Source organism: Pezoporus occidentalis, unplaced genomic scaffold, assembly GCF_034315485.1.
Source record: "Pezoporus occidentalis ecotype Australia unplaced genomic scaffold, CSIRO_AGI_Poc_V1 ctg46, whole genome shotgun sequence".
NCBI classification, from domain to species: Eukaryota; Metazoa; Chordata; class Aves; order Psittaciformes; family Psittacidae; genus Pezoporus; species Pezoporus occidentalis.
Genome location: NW_026915791.1, coordinates 7618775 through 7638639, shown reverse-complemented (window position 1 = coordinate 7638639; position 19865 = coordinate 7618775). Strand labels below are relative to the sequence as shown.

Below are 19865 nucleotides of genomic sequence, written 5' to 3'. Positions count from 1 at the left end.
ATGCTTTCTCTCTTATCTTGCCCCATCCTCCCAGGTTTTCTCTGCTTGACAAGAAAGTATATTATAGACCAAACCCACTAAACATTAGGATGCAAATAAAAAGGCATGAAACCCAAGAAATCATTACAACCACAAACCATCAAAACATTCTTTCCATATTCATAGTTCTTATGATTCTAGAAATGAAGATCATTTAAAAATGTTCTGGAGACCATTATCAGCAATAAAACGAAGGACTGGGGATCAACTTTTTCTGACAATAAAGAAAGAAAAACTAGGATCCCCCAAACACTTCGCACTGCAACCGGTTCTACCAAAAATGATTTCAAAATAATTCTCTTATTTGATATCAAAAAATAAGATAAAATAAAATTATACCAATGACCTAGTTCTTATCTTATTACAAAATAACTTGTCTTCCTTGCTTGCTTAGGAAAAATGTATGTTTTATTCATTATAAAAGAATATATAAAGAATTTCATTTCTTAATCTTGTGTAACTAAATGACAGGTAGGGAAAGATGAAAAACAAAACAAACCACATGCAACAGAAAAACCTAAAACTCTTTCTACACTTTGACTGCGTGAACTGGCCCAGAGGAAGAGGGGCAACAAAATGGCAAAACCCTTCTTGCCTTGAAGAACTCTGAACAAGCACTCACACTGAGCAACTTAGCTGCTGGAGAGAGATAATCAATTCATAAACACAACAATCTTTCTACATGAAAGAAACACTTGATTACTCACCACAACAGGCCAGGAATTAGATTAAATTCAAAGGAAGTTACAGCATCAAGCAGAATAAAAGAATAAATTGCATTTCAGAAAAAAAAACACAACATCCCACAACTGCAGGTGTGTAGAAAAAAGAAAACAGGAAAAGGTGTTTGTAAATATCCCTGCTGAAAGAATATAGATTAAAAATGTAAGGAAAAAAACCAACACACACCTCTCCTGCATGCATATGGACACATTACATGCTTTTGAGGTCACTAAAGAAATGGCCCAGATTAAGATCCTGTTGAAATACAAAACACTGACAGAAGTATCTGGCAATGACTTGGTGTGTACAGTGAAAGGAGACTTGGAAGAAGCATACATGCATGGAAGTACTAAATTGCAACAAAGTTCTGATTATTTTTGTATCAATTACCACTTAACTTCTGAGGCTTCCTTACAGCCTGTTTTGAATCTCAGTATATGCAGAGCTGGAGAAAATCCATATATTTCAGGAAATCACATAGAACCTACTGATTATATTTGGCATACACTAGGAAAGACCTCATGCTCTCTGCCATCAGCTCCATCTCTGGATGATATGTTTACAACCATTACTAGATTATGAAGATGTTGATGCAAAGGAATAGAATCACAGAATCATATAATAGTTAGGGATGGAAGGACCATAAAGTCATCTAGTTCCTGCCATGAGCAGGGACACCTCACACTAGACCATGTTGCCCAAGGCTCTGTCCAGCCTGGCCTTGAACACTGCACAGGGATGGAGCATTTATCACTGCTTCGTGCAACCTGTTCCAGTGCCTCATCACCCTCACAGTAAAGAACTTCCTCCTTGCATCTAACCTGAACCTAACCTAAATAAATTAAATGCAGGCAACAAGCAGTCCTCCAATATAAGGCAAACAGGGAAAACCCTCAAGAGCTGCCATATTTGAGGGATTTGCAGAGTTCTGGCCTGAAAGATCACTCCTCAAAAAAGGCACGTTTGAGAAATAAAAACAGAGTGAGGGGTGAAGAGTGTATGTTATTAAGCTACAGTCTGAAGCCATTAGAATGTGTGAACTGCATCCCACTAAACTGCTGAGCAGAGCTGGATTTTAACTTTCTCTTGACCTTGCCTTGTGTTATGCTTCCTGCTGTAGTAAGGCATCAAAATAATAATCCACTCTAATATAGCTTGCTATAAAATGCTCCCAAACTCAGAGATTATTTCACATCAGTCATTCTGGCAACTTGCCCTGGACTAATGCTGTTATACTCAACAGCCAAAACTAAATATAAGCCACTATTTGAAAAATCCAGGGATGAGTTTAATTTTCCCAACTTGGTGATTTTGTAGTATGCTCAGAACACATGCAATAACACTGATTTTTTATGTAAAGGGTCAGCTTCAGAACAGAAGCAGTTTTTGGAAATGCACCACTTCAAATACATTGTAAAGCACTGGTGTAGAATGAATTTTCAGGTTTTGCAAATAACTTCAGAAGTATCAGCATTAATTAACTTTTACCCTCCAACAGAGCTCAGTAATTCAGGTTCATCACAAAAATTGTTAGGATACGAAATGATTTGTAAGAATTATGTATTAGTTAATAGCAAGAATTATGAATTGAAAAACAGAAATTCCAGGTATAGGCAAATTAGTTTTCCAGGATATTCCAGGAAAAACAGGAAGTCACATTATAAATGGCAAGAAAACATGGAGAACAGCAGGCTGAAAACAACCAGATGAATTGTTCGAAAGGAACCAGTGAGACAAAATTAGGATTAGCATCTTTAATCTGGATGTTAACACAAACCTAAATGATTTAGTAACAGAGAAATTCAAACATCTTAAAATACTCAGAGCAAAACAACTTAAGAACCTATTCTAATTATATTTCTACACTAGAAAAAGTTTTCTTGCAGGAAGCATCAGTTGTCATGCTGCTGCAAATAATGGCACATCAGAGAACACACACAATTGTTTTCTAAATATTCTGGCTGCTGTTCAGAAAGTCTTGTAACCACAGAATGGTGCACAAGACTGTTGACATTCCAGAGCCTTCTTTATCACTGCCTAAGATATGATTAATGTATTGCTTTACAGTGTTCTGTGGGATGCTAATCACAGCATTCAAGGAATTACGGAAAGTCAGGAGTCCACTTCCCACAACTCAATTTGTGGCTTTTTAGCATCCCCTTTTTCAAATACCTGTGGCTCACCACACCAGTTTTCATTCTGCCATCCTCCAGAAGAAACATTACTTCTTCCCAGATGAGTTATGCACGCACAACAATAACATGCATAATTTTTCCATATTTGTTTGACTTCAACAATTACCAATTTACACTGAAATGAAGACAAAATAGTCAAGAAGAAGGGCTACACAATACAGATGGTGCACAAAAATCACTAACTGTTGTAAGCATTCATTGACCAGCTGCATAGTGATGAGTGGTACTTTTGGGCCTGTGAAAAAAAAAAGCTATAAGATCATTCACTTACGGGACAATCAGCAATCTCCTCACACCCTTCAGATTACATTCATACCAAGCAACTATCACATAACACCACACTGACAACAAAATCAAAGTGATTTGACAATGGCACAAAATGGAATGATCACTCTTCGGAAGTTTGCAATCCCAGACTACTATCAGTCACCACATCATTGACTTCAAGGGAAATACAGAGTAAATAGCTATCATTACATATAAAGAGCCACTAAAAACATGACCTGCACAACACTGCAACTGTAACATACAGGAAAGAAGAACTCTTTAAGACAATGGCATTTCTAAAATGTGTTCAATCAAGAGGAAGGAGACATATAGCAGCTCTGCCTTCCTAAGCCAATCTTAAGCATAGAAGTGAAAGGAGTACTTTTCTATGGTTAAATAACAGAATCGTTACTAACATGGTTCGGCAGAAAGGTGCAAAAAGCAGACTTTGTGAAAACATTAGCATTTTTTCTTGGAAAGGCACATATTCAGTGACAGAATTGCAATGCCAATAATCATTCTGAAAGATTCTACCATTAGCGTGACAGGTAAAATTCTACACAGTGTTTAAAGAGGAGAAAGGAGTGACAAAACGACTGCATAAGAAGATTGAATATGCAGTTGACTGGCTGAAAAGGAGCTGGTAATGCCTTGAGACAAGGACGGATTTCACAGTTTAAAATTCCTGTTATTGTTGCACATTGTATAAAGTATTTGTGACAGAAATGTTACCGGTAATATGCTGACTTTGATAAGGGTATGTTGGTAACCTGCTGGCAGAGGAGTTTGGTGCCAGAATGGAACTGGGATTTCCCTGTAATACTCTAACATGTTTGTTCCCTGGGCACTACAATGTGGTCTCAGTTACATCTTCAAAGCCAATGGCAATCCTTCTTCCTTTTTTCCATCTAATGTAGACATTCTACTGAATGCACTGCCTCTAACAAACCCTGCCTCCCATCTCTGTTTGCCAAGTAGCCTTTTTACCACCACAGAAGCTCAGAAAATCATTTCTTAAGCTTTGTCTTCCCTTCTCCTAATCAAAGTCAGTCTTCCAGGTATCTGATACCTCAACCAAAGGCCAATGACAGAAAGCACAGATTTATTTTTTCATATTACACAAGACGAAGTGAGTGAGGGGAATACAAGTACTATTACATTTTTCCTCTCTCCAAATTAGATCAGCTTGTTTCAGGAGTGGTTTGTCACCACCCTCAAGAGAACTATATACCATTCATCACAGCTTACAGATACTAAAAAACTGCAGGATGAACTGCTGAGTAGCTAAAAAAACAAATGTAGAAACAAGCTCCTTAAATCTCTAAAATGACATTCACTTTCCCAGAATGTGAATGATTCTCATAGCTCCTTTCTAAATACTTTCCTAATTCCTAAGGTTATTTCTGAAGACTAGACATCCAACCTGCCCATAATATACCCACCATAGTGCATTACAATTGCATACAGCAGTAACATCACCTCCCCTACATCCCTCCTATCAGTTGTTTTTATTCTAAAACAGTTCCTCTAAGGGCAGTCTACAGTGTTAGTCTCTAGACCTGGATCACATGCTTGCCCCTATTCAAATACAACTTACAGAATCATAGAATAGTTAGGGTTGGAAAGGACCTTATGATCATCAAGTTCCAACCCCCTGCCATAAGCAGGGACACCTCACACTAAGCCATCTCACCCAAGGCCTCATCCAACCTGGCCTTGAACACCACCAGGGATGGAGCATTCACAACCTCCCTGGGCAACCCATTCCAGTGCCTCACCACCCTCACAGGAAAGAATTTCCTCCTTATATCCAATCTAAACTTCCCCTGTTTAAGTTTTAACCCATTACCCCTTGTCCTATCACTACAGTCCCTAATGAAGAGTCCCTCCCCAGCATCCTTATAGCCCCCCTTCAGATACTGGAAGGCTGCTATGAGGTCTCCACACAGCCTTCTCTTCTCCAGGCTGAACAGCCCCAACTTCCTCAGCCTGTCTTCATACGGGAGGTGCTCCAGTCCCCTGATCATCCTCGTGGCCTCCTCTGGACTTGTTCCAACAGTTCCATGTCCTTTTTATGCTGAGGACACCAGAACTGCACACAATGCTCCAGGTGAGGTCTCCCGAGAGCAGAGGGGCAGGATCACCTCCTTCAACCTGCTGGTCATCCTCCTTTTGATGCAGCCCAGGATACGGTTGCTTTCTGGGCTGTGAGCACACACTGAAGCCGGCTCATGTTCATTTTCTCATTGCCCAACACCCCCAAGTCCTTCTTCGCAGGGCTGCTCTGAATCTCTTCTATGTCCAACCTGTAGCTGCGCCTGGGATTGCTCCGACCCAGGTGTAGGACCTTGCACTTGGCATGGTTAAACTTCATGAGGTTGGCATCAGCCTACCTCACAAGCGTGTCGAGGTCCCTCTGGATGGCATTCCTTCCCTCTGGGGTATCAACCGAACCTCACAGCTTGGTGTCATCAGCAAAATTGCTGAGGGCGCACTCAATCCCACTGTCCATGTCAGCGACGAAGATGTTGAACAAGACCGGTCCCAACACTGATCCCTGAGGGACATCACTCGTTACTGGTCTCCAGCCGGACACTGAGCTATTGACGACAACTCTTTGCGTGCGGCCAGCCAGCCAGTTTTTTATCCACCGAGTGGTCCATCCATCAAATTGATGTCTCTCCAATTTAAAGACAAGGATGTTGTGCAGGACAGCATCAAATGCTTTGCACAAGTCCAGGTCGATGACGTCAACTGCTCATCTTCAACTTCTTCAAGTTCCACTTGCCAAGCAGTTTAACAGTTACTGATCTCTTTTTATCATTAAAATTACTGGATCTTTAAAACTGCAACTTTTAGAGGTTTATTAGCAGTGATATATTCTCCCCCAGAGTCAGCAAAGACAATGACCAAGAAGCCCCTGCCATGCACCCTTAAAGGAACTTTCCTTAGGGTTTGAAATTTCCCTGTCTAGTGACAGTTTTTTGGATTCATTAACCAATTTTAATACAGTTAACATGAGTTACAACAAATCTCCTTAGAAAAAAATCAATCTGATTAAAAGACAGTATCATTAGGATCAAGTTCAAATGAATCACCCTACAATTAACCTGTGTCCTGATCGTCTTTTTTCTATATACTGGCAAAGCATCTCATTATTCTCACTCCCTTTAGACTTGGGTTATTTCAATGTTTGTTTAGGTTACCAAAAAATCCCTTAGACTGAAGTGCAAAAACAATTAAATGAAGATTGTCCTTCCAGAACAGGTTCTGCCAAATTCTCAAGTGTTTTTAGACACCATTTAACATAATCCAAACACAGACACAACAAAGTACCAATGTATCAGTGTAATATGATTACATCATCTAAAAAAAGCAAAGTCAAAACAACTATGGAATACATCTGTATTGTAGATATAGCCCTGGCATTGAGCCACATCCTGTTCTTCTCCTTGACAGCTACAATTTCTTCCAATAAACAACAAATAGCGGGTAAGACTTACACCTTCAGACTATTTTATCTAAAATGATACTAATAGAAAAAAAACTGTAACTCACAGATACTTTCATCAGAATTGGCTATACCAACTCTCTGTATTCCATATTAAAAAAAACCTGCGACATAGTTCCTTGCCTATTTAACTGCAGGAACTTGTGAAGCAGGAAATGCATTCCAAACAAAATACACACCTTGTCTGGCTATTTCCTCTGATAGTGTCTCCTTAAATAATTTGTCAACACTTAGGTTTAGTTTTGTCTAAAAGTCTAATCTCAGACATTAAAAACAGATTATCAATGACATCTGAAATTTGGTTTTCCAGGGATTATAAAAATATTAGTAATTTATATCCAAATCATATCCAGCAGGTTACCATCTTTAATTCTGCCAGATTTACAGCCACTGTTTTAGATTTAGAATCATAGAATAGTTAGGGCTGAAAGGATCTTAAGATCATCAAGTTCCAAACCCCTGGGCAGGGACACCTCACACTAAACCATGTCACCCAAGACTCCATCCAACCTGGCCTTGAACACTGCCAGGAATGGAGCATTCACAACTTCCTTGGGCAACCTGAGCTAGTGCTGCACCACCCTCACAGTAAAGAACTTCTTCCTTATATCCAACCTGAACTCCCCCTGTTTCAGTTTTAACCCGTTACCCCTTGTCCTGTCACTTCAGTCCCTAATGAAAAGTCCCTCCCCAGCACCCTTATAGCTGCCCTTCAGATACTGGAAGGGTGCTATGAGGTCTCCACACAGCCTTCTCTTACATTTGGACTATTTAAGCTTAAAATTAGGTGTATTCAACATCAACAGTAATTTTGTCAACTGGAAAAAATATTGTAGCTAAAAACTTGTAAAAATAATAAACTTACTGTAATCTGCAGAAAGAGATTCTATGCTGTTTCTGAGCATCTTTTGCAAAAAGCTGTACCCTTCATGCTCCATTCACAAGACAGAGCCAATGCAGAGTGCGGGAGGAAGGAAAAAGCCAACTATAAACTAGACATTAAATCATAAAATGTAATAAGGTTATCAGAAGTTTATTAGACCACACCTCTCCTCTAAGATGAGATCACACATATTTGTGTGTCTTACGACATTTTTGGAACTTCCAGAGACATACGCTCTTCCCAGTCTACTGCAGAGCTCCCCTAGCCACATTGCATCAGCCTCCACCAGTAAAAACATAAGCTTATTAGGTTTGTGGTGTTCCAAAAGACCTCTAACAGCAGCACATGCTCTCTTTATTAAATTAGCCTTGACTTTTTCAACCTCTCCTCATAGGTCTTGGATCCAGTGTCCTGACCACCAGTACTACTGTCTTCTGGAGTCTCCAACTTGGTAAAGTAACTTAAATTTGTGCTCACGTATTAAGTGCACGGCTCCAAACCTGCACAAGGAGCTTGTTGACTTCATTTCTACCCTAAATTGAGCAGAGGGATTTACACAGTGTTTTATGACAGCGCTTCCATTTATTTATCCTGCTGTAATGTTACATTTTTAGAACTTTTTTTGTGTATGATGCTGTTGTCAGCTCTTAACTCTCAATCTTTTACTTCAGAACGCCCAGCCATTCCTTCTTCTGTATTTGCCTTTTTTCTTTAATTTAAAAGCTGTATTTTAAACTTGCCCTTAATGACTTGTATCCCATTTTTCATAGATCATTCTAATTTGTTGGTTCATGTTAAATTCTAATCCAATCTTCCAATGTCCCTGCAGTCTCGTAGCTGCTGCCATTTTTCACTGCAGTAAACATGCAAGTCAATGGATACGTTAGTAATCTCTTTTCTTAAGGAAAAAGACATGAAAGACTGCTGTTTGTGCTGCTGCATCAGAACTGACTTATATAGAATGCACTTTTAAAAAAGAACACATTTCAGAAAGCCAGCTTTTAAACAAGAATCCAAGCTAAATGAGTACCAGAATAAAATAGTGAATTGAAGCTGAATGTTAGAGCAAAAAACAGGTTTTGTTGATCCTCAGACGTGGGTGAAAGTAGAAAGCAAGAAACACAGTAGGTACTCCAGAAACACAGAAGGATGGTTAATGGATAATGATAAAAAGGACAGGACTAAATCAGCAACATACCCTTCTGAAAAGATATTTTCCTTTTCCATCAGGAATCATATGTTTATCTATTTAGATATATAGAAATACATAAAATCTATCCAAGATCTCAGGTGCCCCTACAAACTCACAATATAAAGGCTTTTTGAAGAGATAAATTTATCGTCAAAAGCCTATCTCAGACAAATGTAACCTGCAGTATATTCAAGAAAGGATAAGAAAGTAGTTTAGAATGTAATTGTTGATCCTTCTTTTTTAATAAATTACAAAACTGCAGTCCATAGATGGAATGTACCAGATCAAGTGTGAAATATGATTAGGAATAAAAAAAAGAAGGTATAGAATACCATGGGAATGTTTTTACATGTGAGAAGTATCAAGAAAAATATTAAATAGGTAAATGGAATAAACAGAGGTTTTCCTAGCCAGACTCTGATAGCAGAAAATAGTTCTGAACAGAGTTTGTTATGCAATCTGACAGGAAGCAGGAATCCAACACAATCTATAGACTGCATAACAAAGTAATACAGAAAAGGTATCACCTCCTCTCTATTACTTAGTTACTTCCCTCAACCTATGAGCACTTCCTAGATCTTACCTAGATAGTAAGCTCCAATCAGCTTACCTCCACTGCTCAATCTCCTTTAGGAGTTGAGCAATGCATACAAAACCACTGGCTTAAGTACTGCTCCAGACACTGCAGTTTATCCTCTGCACAAATCCTCTTAATGATCCTCCTGCACAAATTGAACAGAAAAGGCAAAAAGAGGTTTCATGCAGTTCTTAACCATTGTGATCCGCCCTTGCTAAAGGAAGGACTGCATCTCTACAACAGATCCAACCATCACCACAGCTTACAGACAAATCAAGGCAGTGTGAACACAGTCCAAAATGAAGTATAAACACCAAGTATAAACAAGCCTATATGCAGGCGTCCGGGCTCACAGTTCAACCAGCCAATTCTGGAAAGAAGGGAGGTTTAGACGAGTCATGCAAGTTCTTCATACATACTTACCGTTCATTCCCAGGGCCTGAAGCACACAGGTATTTCACATGGGGCTTGGCAGAGGTGAATAGGAAGATTATTACAGATTTCCTAGTTATCTGCTAAAATTCTTTCCCTCTGAATCATTGTTTATATTCAGTAGCAACAGGTTGCTCCTACTAACAGCAAGGGCTGGGAGGGATGCGGCAAGATTAGCCAGTTCTAGTCTACACCTCTCACAGAAACCAAATCTGTTCTTCTCCAAAGCCAAATCATCCAGTTCCAGTCTAACACTGTGGTAACACAAGTGTTAACCACAAACTGATGGATTGATCCACTGCCTGGCTGCTGTTTCCCCACTCTTTACTCCTGCCTTCAGATTCTCATTTCTTCCTTTGCACCACTTTAACACTTTTCCTCACACTTATCTTAGCTGATTCAACCCACAAACCAAGGAACAAAACTTACCACCTTTTTGCTGGATTTGTGAGATAAAACAGTTAACTGGTTTCAGCAGGAGTCAGATATGGGAGAGAATAGGGTTCAGGAAAAGGAAACAACCTCTTTCAGTAGCAGTAAGCAGTTAGAACACCCAACCCAGTTTCAAGAAAACTAAGTAGAAATTGGATGTTTGGAAAGCTACCACCTTATTCTTTGTTTTGTCCTGACCATGAAGTCCTAAGCACATCATTTGAAATCCCAGTTTTATTTTTTATATTAAAATATTCATTAAATTCTTAAGCTGAAAAAAGTACTTCAAGTGTTATAACTGTATAAATAAGTCATAATAATTGAGAGTACTTTAGATGTCTACAACTTGACAACCATTACTGCAGTTGGGCGAACAGTAAAACCATCTCATCTGCAACAAATTTGCTTGAGCTGTTAGTCTAATTCAAGAAACTTTCATAACCTTCTTATCTTTACCACAACCAATGATACTGATCCTAACAGTCTTTTTCTACAGTTGCATCTAAAAAGGATAACTTCGTAACATGCTGCCTTTCCACGTTCACATCTGAATTCACGCTTCAGTGAAGTTCACTTCAATTCTTTAATCAACTTCTCAAAAAGAAGAAAGTTACTATTCTTCTATGATTTTTTATGATAACATTTATTTATTTAAATAAGTATTAAGGTACTTGCTTAGACCTTCAAAAACATAAGAATCCATGGTATTAAGGTTTTAATACTCATCACCATTTGAGAAAATCTAGCACTGGACCTAGAATATCCCAGAGCACACAATGGTTTACGCCACAACAGCTTAGTTACTTATAACTCTCAGATAGACTTCATAGAATAGGGCCTGTGCCCAACTTCTACAGTACTCACGATCTTTAAGAAATACATGTAGTATCTGCCATAGAGATGAAAGGGCCCAAAATACTGTCAAAGAATAAGGGCTTTGTACGTAAGATAGAGGATACATAATGAATCTATCAAAGAATTTATCTTTTTAGAGGTGAGAAGCAAGGGGGAGAACGGAGAGAAATGGGCATAAGGAGAAAAGAAAGATGAAATAGGTGTCTGACCCAATTTTGTCAGTGATCTGGCATAAAAGCAAAAGACCTGACCTCTCTTTTGCAAAGTGTGCTTCTTCCAGCAGACAAGGATTTATCAACAGAAGGGCAGTTTTCAGTTGCTGTTTAAGTAGCACAGGTCTTCATCTAGTTTGCACACATCTAGTTTTTGTCTGAGTGGAGGCAACATCACAAAGGAACAGAAGTACTTACTTACCAGCAATAGTTATTGTTCAAATTAATGCTCTGGGGGACTCTTCTTCCTCACTTTCATTTTGAAGCCTAGGTAATTCTCTGAAAGTAGAAGAGGAAAAGAGGATCATTAGTTTTTATCCGTTTTTACTTTTATCTGTTTTTTCATCCTTTGACAATTACATGCAGCATTTAAGAGATGCATGCAAGCACTCATAAAAAGAGAAGACTTTTATCATTTATGATTAGATAACTTGCAGCAAAACTCTTATGAAAGCAGAAATTGATACATATAAACAACCTCTATTTATACTGAGGTCCAAAAAACCCAGAAACTGTTTGCTTCATTGCCAAAAAAAGCCCAACAAAGGTTAAGTATAGACCCCCAAGGCATCTGTGAAAGAAATTAAGAAAGCAAGAGGGGGGAAAAGCAGTGGATTCATTCTTGGGATATATATAGCCAGGCTTTAGGGCAAAAAAAAAACACTGAGAAAAATAAGATCCTAAAACCAGATGCCCAAAATTAAAACAGTAAACTCCTCAAACTGAAATAGTTGCCACATGGAAAAGAATAGGCTCTGCCTTTAAAACAGATGTAACCAAATGTTGTTTTGTACCACTTGTTTATGTTTACACACAACAAACTTAGTAGACCATAATGCAGCAGGTAGTTTTAAACAAAATCTTACTTTTGGGTTATCATGGCATGGAGTTACTACATCATTTTATAACAGTGGTCTCACTAACTCAGAATGGCTGCATGCCACTGAACTAAGTGTTCACTCTTGGCCATATAACAGAAAAGCAATCAAAGCTGCACCTATCAGACTCTGCAACAGCAATAAATTGGATGTTGAAAAAGCTAATTTGTGAACCTGACTTCAAGGAAAGGGATAAAACTGGGGAAGGAAAATAAATATGAAACGAATTAAAGCAACAATAGTACCAGGAATGGGAGTGAAGAGAAAATGATAAATGCGTCAGATAATTGTCTTTTACTGCAATAAGAGTTCTGCCACAAGCGAAGCTTCAGCAGCTGCACTGTGAAATGAACAAGGCGAACTGGCAACTCTAAAAATCTCAAAAGCAGCAGAAGTGACAAAAAAAAATAAAAAAGACTGGATTTTTTATTTTCTTTTTCATATCATAAATTATTCAAACTAATCAGCACCTACAAGGTCAGAGCCCATGAACTTCCAAAAATGGAATGCCTGGAGGAAAGAGTGAGATAGCCTGTTTTCAATTCCATTTGAGATTGATAGCTTGGTTATACATCAGCTAAGGCGGCACTCAATAAAAAGGCTATAGCCTTTCCTGTGATAAAGGATTTCAGAAATCCAAACAAAACAGAAAAAATACAGCACTGTTACCCCATGTATAAAAAGTAACAACAAAGTTTTAGCTGTTCAAAAACTCTAAACCAGTTATTTTATTGTACCTGTCATCAAATCCATTACACTACCCATTTCACAGAAATGAGATGAAAGTACCAGCTGAAGGGGAGTCAGGGAGCCAAGCAAAACTGAACATGGAGCCCACCTTTTCCAAGAGATAGGCCTACAGTGAACCTATTAAAGCACAGTCTGGAATGATGTGTACTTTTCATGTGAAACATTATGCTCTATCATCTTACAAGTTCATATTTGCAACCCCAATCACAGGTAGAAAAGAGCATATTATGTGAGCCATACGTATGGAAAAATAGTTTTAGACAGGTTGGCTCACAGTAAACATGACGTGGACATGCTTATATTTCATGTAATGAAAAGAACTACTACTAAATTTACAAGTTGATTTAGCCTGAGGCAACAGCATTACAGGCAGTACCAAAAGGCCAGAGTCCTACCAGACAGGGCAATTCACCCTGCCCTACAAAAAGTTCCCCAAAATTTCACACTTAGTTAACCTAAAATATATGAAAACACACAGAACAATAGAAAGAAAGCATGATAATTTGGGTCTTTTTTCCCCACACTAACATAGCATCAGAGTGAAGCAGCTACTTAACAGTCATTGGCAAAGTAGAGGAGGAAATAAACAGAGCTCCAATGTAGTTTCTACCTCTGCTCCAGGAAAATTTCTCCACAACACATATGATTAACAAAAACAATAATCATTGCAAACAATGAAGTATATTGAGTTAGTTTAACATAAAACAGTCCAGCCAAGCCTGGCCAAGTCATTTGACGTTCCACTTAACAGATGCTACCTGTATGACAATGAATGTTGTATGACAACAGCCAGCTGGCTGTTTTGCAACCAACTATGCACTGGTTTTAGAATGTTTTCGATAGTCTGTTCAGAGTAACTCACAAAGAAGGTACAAATTCTGTACTGAAGCCAAGATGCAGGCAACCAGTAATTTTTCTCTTCCATCCCTACACCTATTACTAAGAGGAAAAAAACAAAGCCCTTTAAGATCACAACTAATGTAAAGTGACTGTCTATAAAATCAACCTACTCCAAGTCATTCAACTGCCAAAAAAGCTTGCAATTCTCCAGCCTAATATTGTTAACATATCCCTGAAAATGGAATTCTATTTAAAAACACAACTATTAAAAAAAAATCTTTGCCTTTGTTTTTCAGTCACCTCAACAGTATTTACAAATATCACTAACTAGACAGTGGTGCCTTCCAGGTAAGTCTGCCCCTATTGCAGTGCTCTTTTTGGAGATGAAGGTCATGAAGTAACTTTGCAGATAGGAAATTTTAGTTATATGCCAAATCCTGACATTGAAATGCTGCATGTACATGGGACTAGTCATGACCTTGTATTTTTAGAAAAATTAATCTATTTATTAAAAATATATCCTTATAAAGGGCTCGATATCACCTGGAGTGTTTAATCCGGTCTCCTCCATTACAAGAACCCATTCAAAACAAAGTCCAAATACATTTCATCAACACTTCCAATGTCATTTGAGTTTTAAAAAGATGCAAAACTTGACTGTACGACAGCAAGAGAACAGAATTCAAGGGTGCCAGCCACACTGTAAGTGCCTGCAACTACAGAAGAGTAAGATGAATAGGCCTACATAACCTCAGGAATACGGTTGGAGGATATGACACACTTCCCCATCTCACTGGGGCAAACTGATTTCACTTTGTGCAGACGCTAGACCTATATGGCAGCACAGGTTTACCTTCCCAATGCCACAGGAAGAATCAGACACCTCGCTCAAAATCCCACCTTTAGTCAATGGCAAATCGCCTCTGCATCCAAAGATAAACTATGCACCAAGAAGATAAAATAAGTAAATAAAAGATTCCCTTCTGATCTCTACATAGTACACGGGACAGTCATGAAGAACAGAACTTGTAAAATTGGAAACTTTATGAAAAACAACAATCAAATGTTTTCTTGGCTGCTTTATCCCCTGTCTCAGAGATTTCTGTCATTCCATCACTGAGAAATCTCATATGCTTTATTTTTATATGTCTCATTTTTAATTTCTGATTCCACAATCAACCTTATAATCTTACATAGTCTTTTTCCATAAATATATAAAGCATTATCCCAAACCACCAAGTTTCTCCCTCCATTACTGATGTTGCAAAACTAGACCTCACCCTTTGATTTTCAAACAAGATGTGTTACTAAGTTTACCCCTTGGATGTATTTATTTTCAGTTGCTTCTCTCCCATACCCAATAAAGACTATTCTTACTTCTTCCTAGGCTTTACTTGTGGAGTTCTTCCATTCTCCTTTAAAAAGGCAAGTTCAGCTTCAGCATAATCACACTAACAGTCCTTTCGTTTCCAAATGACTCCATCTTTTCTGAGTGTGTCTGTGATCAGAGCTATGTACCATCCTAAATGTGCATCAACCAATGCTTTCTTGGCTGGTCCTAACAATCTACAAACCTGCTGGTGTGTCTTAGAATCATGTTACTCTCCCAAACCCCTATCATCTGTCAAGAAAACAGATCAGAATCATGCAACAGTCTACCTCTGATATAATGGTTTTATACCAGCCTAGTTATACCAGGATTTCTCATCAGCACTCATATATGTGAACTGTCAATTATTATTTTGTTAATTAAACTTAAATCATTTCCTAATACTCCAAACACCTAAATCACCCTCTAAGTACAATAAACCTGCCCCCTTTAGTATCAGCAACTCCAGAAGCACATAGACCAGCTCTTTAGCAAAGTCACTTGCTTATTTCAGCCCTGGCTCTAAGGTTTCCACTAGCTGGCAGAGAAGTGACTGAACCTATGTTAAGGCAAATATTATGAGAAAATAATTTAAACAACAAAGCCACTTCAAACAAACAACAAATTCGGCTACAATGCTACACTGAATGTTTTTTCACGTCTGGCAAAGAAAAGCAAATGAAAGATCACCCCTTCTGTAAGCCAAGTGAAGCTCAGAACACGTGTTTTCTGCTTTTAAGACAAGAGAGAATGTGGTTTACTAATGAAGAAAGAGTTAATTTAGCTTCAAAACTGTGCTTCATCTCCATTATACCCATCAATTTATATGCCTAGCATCATGGTTAGCTGCTGATACTAAGCAAGTTTCCTCAAAAAATACGGTAAAAAACAAACATCACAGGGAAAGGTAACCTTTTTAATACATACATTTTAAAAGAGATATATATGATAATCTGTATATACTATATCTATTTGTAACCATAAATTATATAAAAGGTCTTATATAAAGATATATATAAAGATCATCTTCTTTAGTTGAAGATCCCTTTCTGCTAAGAGTTAAAGAAAAGCTGGCATATACTCAATCCATAACATAAAAGGATCAAAGCCAAATCATCTAACTTCTACTGCACACACAAGAAAGGCTCTCAGGAATTAGCTGGTTTGCAGTGAAATGCACAGGATTCTTTCTGCAGTTCAAATTGTAGAGAAGGTTCCTCTTCAAACAAGCTTTGACTACCACAGGTTTGAGAAGAACGTACAATCGTTCAACGAAATTCTACATTAATCAAACAAGATACAGATTTGGAAGCATTATTTCTCAAAATTCCTCAGAACAAGCCCAAGAGAGATTTCCTTATGCTTGTTTTTCTTTTTCAGGTAGGACTTTGCCACTTTGACCTCATTCTAAGAGTACACCAGTTTTAATAGCACAAATAATAATTAGAAGCAATACTCAGTATCATTATCCTTACCAGAACAAAAACATAAAACGGTTACTGTAAGGTGTAAAGTCCCTTCATGATACTGAAATTCTCACACATAATGGGTATATTAAAGAATTAAATAAGAATTAAATTATTAAATAACATCTAAACACATTTTCAACCTATTCTCTTGATAGGAGGTAGGTCACCCAGAATGTAATAAACCAATGTGACACTGCGCAGTTCTCAAGTTCTTCCCTACTCCCCTCCTTCAAGACACATTGGCCCAACCAGATGACTCATTTTTCCCTTTTGCTTAAAAAAAAAACACATGACCCTAGCTGACACATCCCAATAGTCCCAGAAGACAGGTCACTACTGTTCAGTGCCCACAGCCCCGTATTTTTCACTTCACAGTTTCACATACGCTGCAGGGACACTGCTAATACAGTACACACTTGGATGTGTAGAGCAAACTTGGGGGAGATTTGGGAAAACACTGCAAGCACTGCACCTCTCTTAAATCCAGGAAAACATGTTACGTTTCTTTTCCCCAGAGTTCCACTACTTCTCAGCCATGTGAAGTGCCATCTGTGCTTCCCAGCCTGGCAAGCTAAAAATCTGCTGCCATTCACAGTAAGCAAACTAAAGGCAAAGACTGTCCTCTTTGATAAAATAACAAGACTTACAAATGGCAATCCAGATCACAGCTCCAAAGTGATGAATGGCAAGTGTGGCTAGTCAAAGGGTCACAGGAAGAAAAAGGTGGCAAACAGTAGACTGTCTTCAGAGCTTGCTTCATCTCTGTAAACTAACAGAGATCAATATAAAAACTATGGGGAATAAAATAAAAGTAACCGGAAATCTCAGAAAGCAAACAAAAATATGACTTAACTGACACAACATATTTAGCGTTATTTACTCAGATACTACACAAAGTTAGAGGGTATACTTGGCTCAGGAAGAACAGGTATAGATGGTAGAGGAGGAAATCTTAGTATCTAAGGTTTGTATACTTGTTCTGAGATCCAGGATGCAACAGAAGCCAAACACTCCACATAACATTAAAATGAGAAAGTTACAGTGCAAAGGAAAGTGTGGATACCCTCTAAATTACCAACAAGAAAATTCAAGTGGATGAGGGTCTGGAGGGACTGATGAGAGGCTGGTTGTTTTTTTTTTGGTTCTTTTAGTTTGGGGTATGATTTGTGGGTTTTTTCATACACAGCCAGCAGAATCATTCAAAGCACAAGACTTAACATGCATATTAATGATGCACAGGATAGGCAGTTAACCTCCAGTTAGTAACTGGCTTGACTATTGGCATTACGAAAGTTAATTCAGAACATCATACACATCAGTATACTAACCCTGAAACTTTCACAGACACTGAAATGCAATCATCATGTTAGAATAAGCTCTAAACTACTTTTGATAAAGGCCAACTGCACTCTTCCACTCTCTGAGAACAGGCTGAGGATTATCACATAAGCCTGGAAAACTTTGGAATGGTACTGTGCATGCAGCTACCTCTGTTGAAGGCTGTGTGATCAACAGAAAGGAAAATGTCAGCTGTCCTCAATACCAGACAATGGTCCACTTTATTAGCATTGATGCAGCCAAAAGGGATTTGAACTCAAACCATCTTAAGGAAACAAAAACTAAGTGCAGATAAAGTCTGGCAAAGTATACAAAACTAAGAAAGGGGAAAGTAGTAACCATCTTTAGAAATTTAACCGGAAGAATGAGGAAATTTAGGGACAAGGAGATCACACAGAGAGAAAACTCTCTTTAAAGAGAGACAGGCTACTAAAAGAAAAGACTGAAAAAAGCTGTCAGGAAAGCCCAGTTAAGAGTGATGTTAAGTGAGACAACACAAAGGAGAAATAAAGGCTGAAATGCTGGCAAAACTTATTCTCTTGAAATAACATCAAGAAACTCAGCAGGAAACAAACCTGTTTGAATCTGAGGAAGGAAATAGTTTGTGCTGTACAGCTTCATGATTATTTGTTATGGGTTACAGTAATTAGTTCAAAAGAGAAAGCCTATCCTCTCCAAAGACAAGGCTATGAATACAATGTCTGACAGTCCCAGTGAAAGAAGATCTAAATCTGCAAGCTTCACAGAAGAGAGACAGTACCATGCACGTCACTGAGAAACAATTGCGATGTTGAAAACACAACAAAAAGGAACATGGCTGTAAGCCAAAACAGAAAGCACTTTGTTTCTAATTCAAATTTATATTAAAAAGCTAGAAGGCCTTCCTAGAAATTACGAGGGATTGTTTTAAACTGTGGGATTTAATTCAGCCTATCAAACTTCAGATACAAAAGAGATAAAGAATTTTAAACTACACACCTTACTACCCACTACACATACCCACTAACCCTACAAATACAATTACTCAGTCCTTTAAAGGCAGCAAAATTTATATTGAAAGAAAAGTGAACATACCAACACCAACAGAATTACTAAGAACCCTGTATGTGTTAACTGAAACAATTCATGTAGTAGCAGATTAAAAGAAAGAAACAGCATCTTCTATTGGGCTTTTGATGCCTACCCTGCTCCTTCCTCTTTCTGTTTTCCCTTCTTTCTTGAAAAGGTAAGTTCTCCAAACCTGCCCACAGTGAGCACACAGTTTGATATTGCTGTGGAAATTATACTAGGAATTCATACTTAATTTCATCTTTCATTTTAAGCTTTTCCAAACAACAACCAGTAAAATTCATAGCACTTTACTGCAAAGTCTACGCTCAAAACAACTTGAGTGACTGCTTTTACTAACTGATTGGTCAAATAGCAGTAATGTGACACTAGTAAGACTGTGGTCAACTTCACTGCTGTGATTCAGAAGCAGACCAGCAGCTGTGAAGATTTCAAAGATGGTATCAGTTTCATACTGCTGCCGTTGCTGCTCCGTGGGAAGGCTGTGAACAGATGCAAGCAGCGTTCAGCATCCAGGAGGCTGAAAAAAGAAGGAAAACACAACACTGCTTCCCTTGAGGCAAGACAGCACTGCAGCTTCATGTTTATCAGACACCGGCTAATTAAAGGTAGGTCTTCAAACAAAGGCCGAAAAGGCTATCGAAGCTGAGATTCCAGCAATTAAGATCAAAGAAGTGGTCAGAGATTTTCAATGAGAAAAGTCTGACAGACCTTTAAGAAATTTGTCTTTTAGGGGGATGATGCCTGATAATGAAGGAAGCTGAAAATGTGCATTGAATATAATTCCATTAGCATTAATATTACACAGAAAACATGCAATTTATATATTTCAGTA

At 38.2% G+C, this 19865-nt stretch overlaps 1 protein-coding gene across 3 annotated transcripts in view; it reads right to left on the bottom strand.

Annotated features, from left to right (window-relative positions):
* Positions 1-19865, bottom strand: part of FUT8 (fucosyltransferase 8) — a 122762-nt gene that overhangs the window by 87114 nt on the left and 15783 nt on the right. For all 3 annotated transcript variants that reach the window (XM_062635907.1, XM_062635906.1, XM_062635908.1), the window contains exon 2: positions 11521-11597. The gene's annotated coding sequence lies outside the window, so the exon portion shown is untranslated. The remainder of the gene's footprint in view (positions 1-11520; positions 11598-19865) is intronic.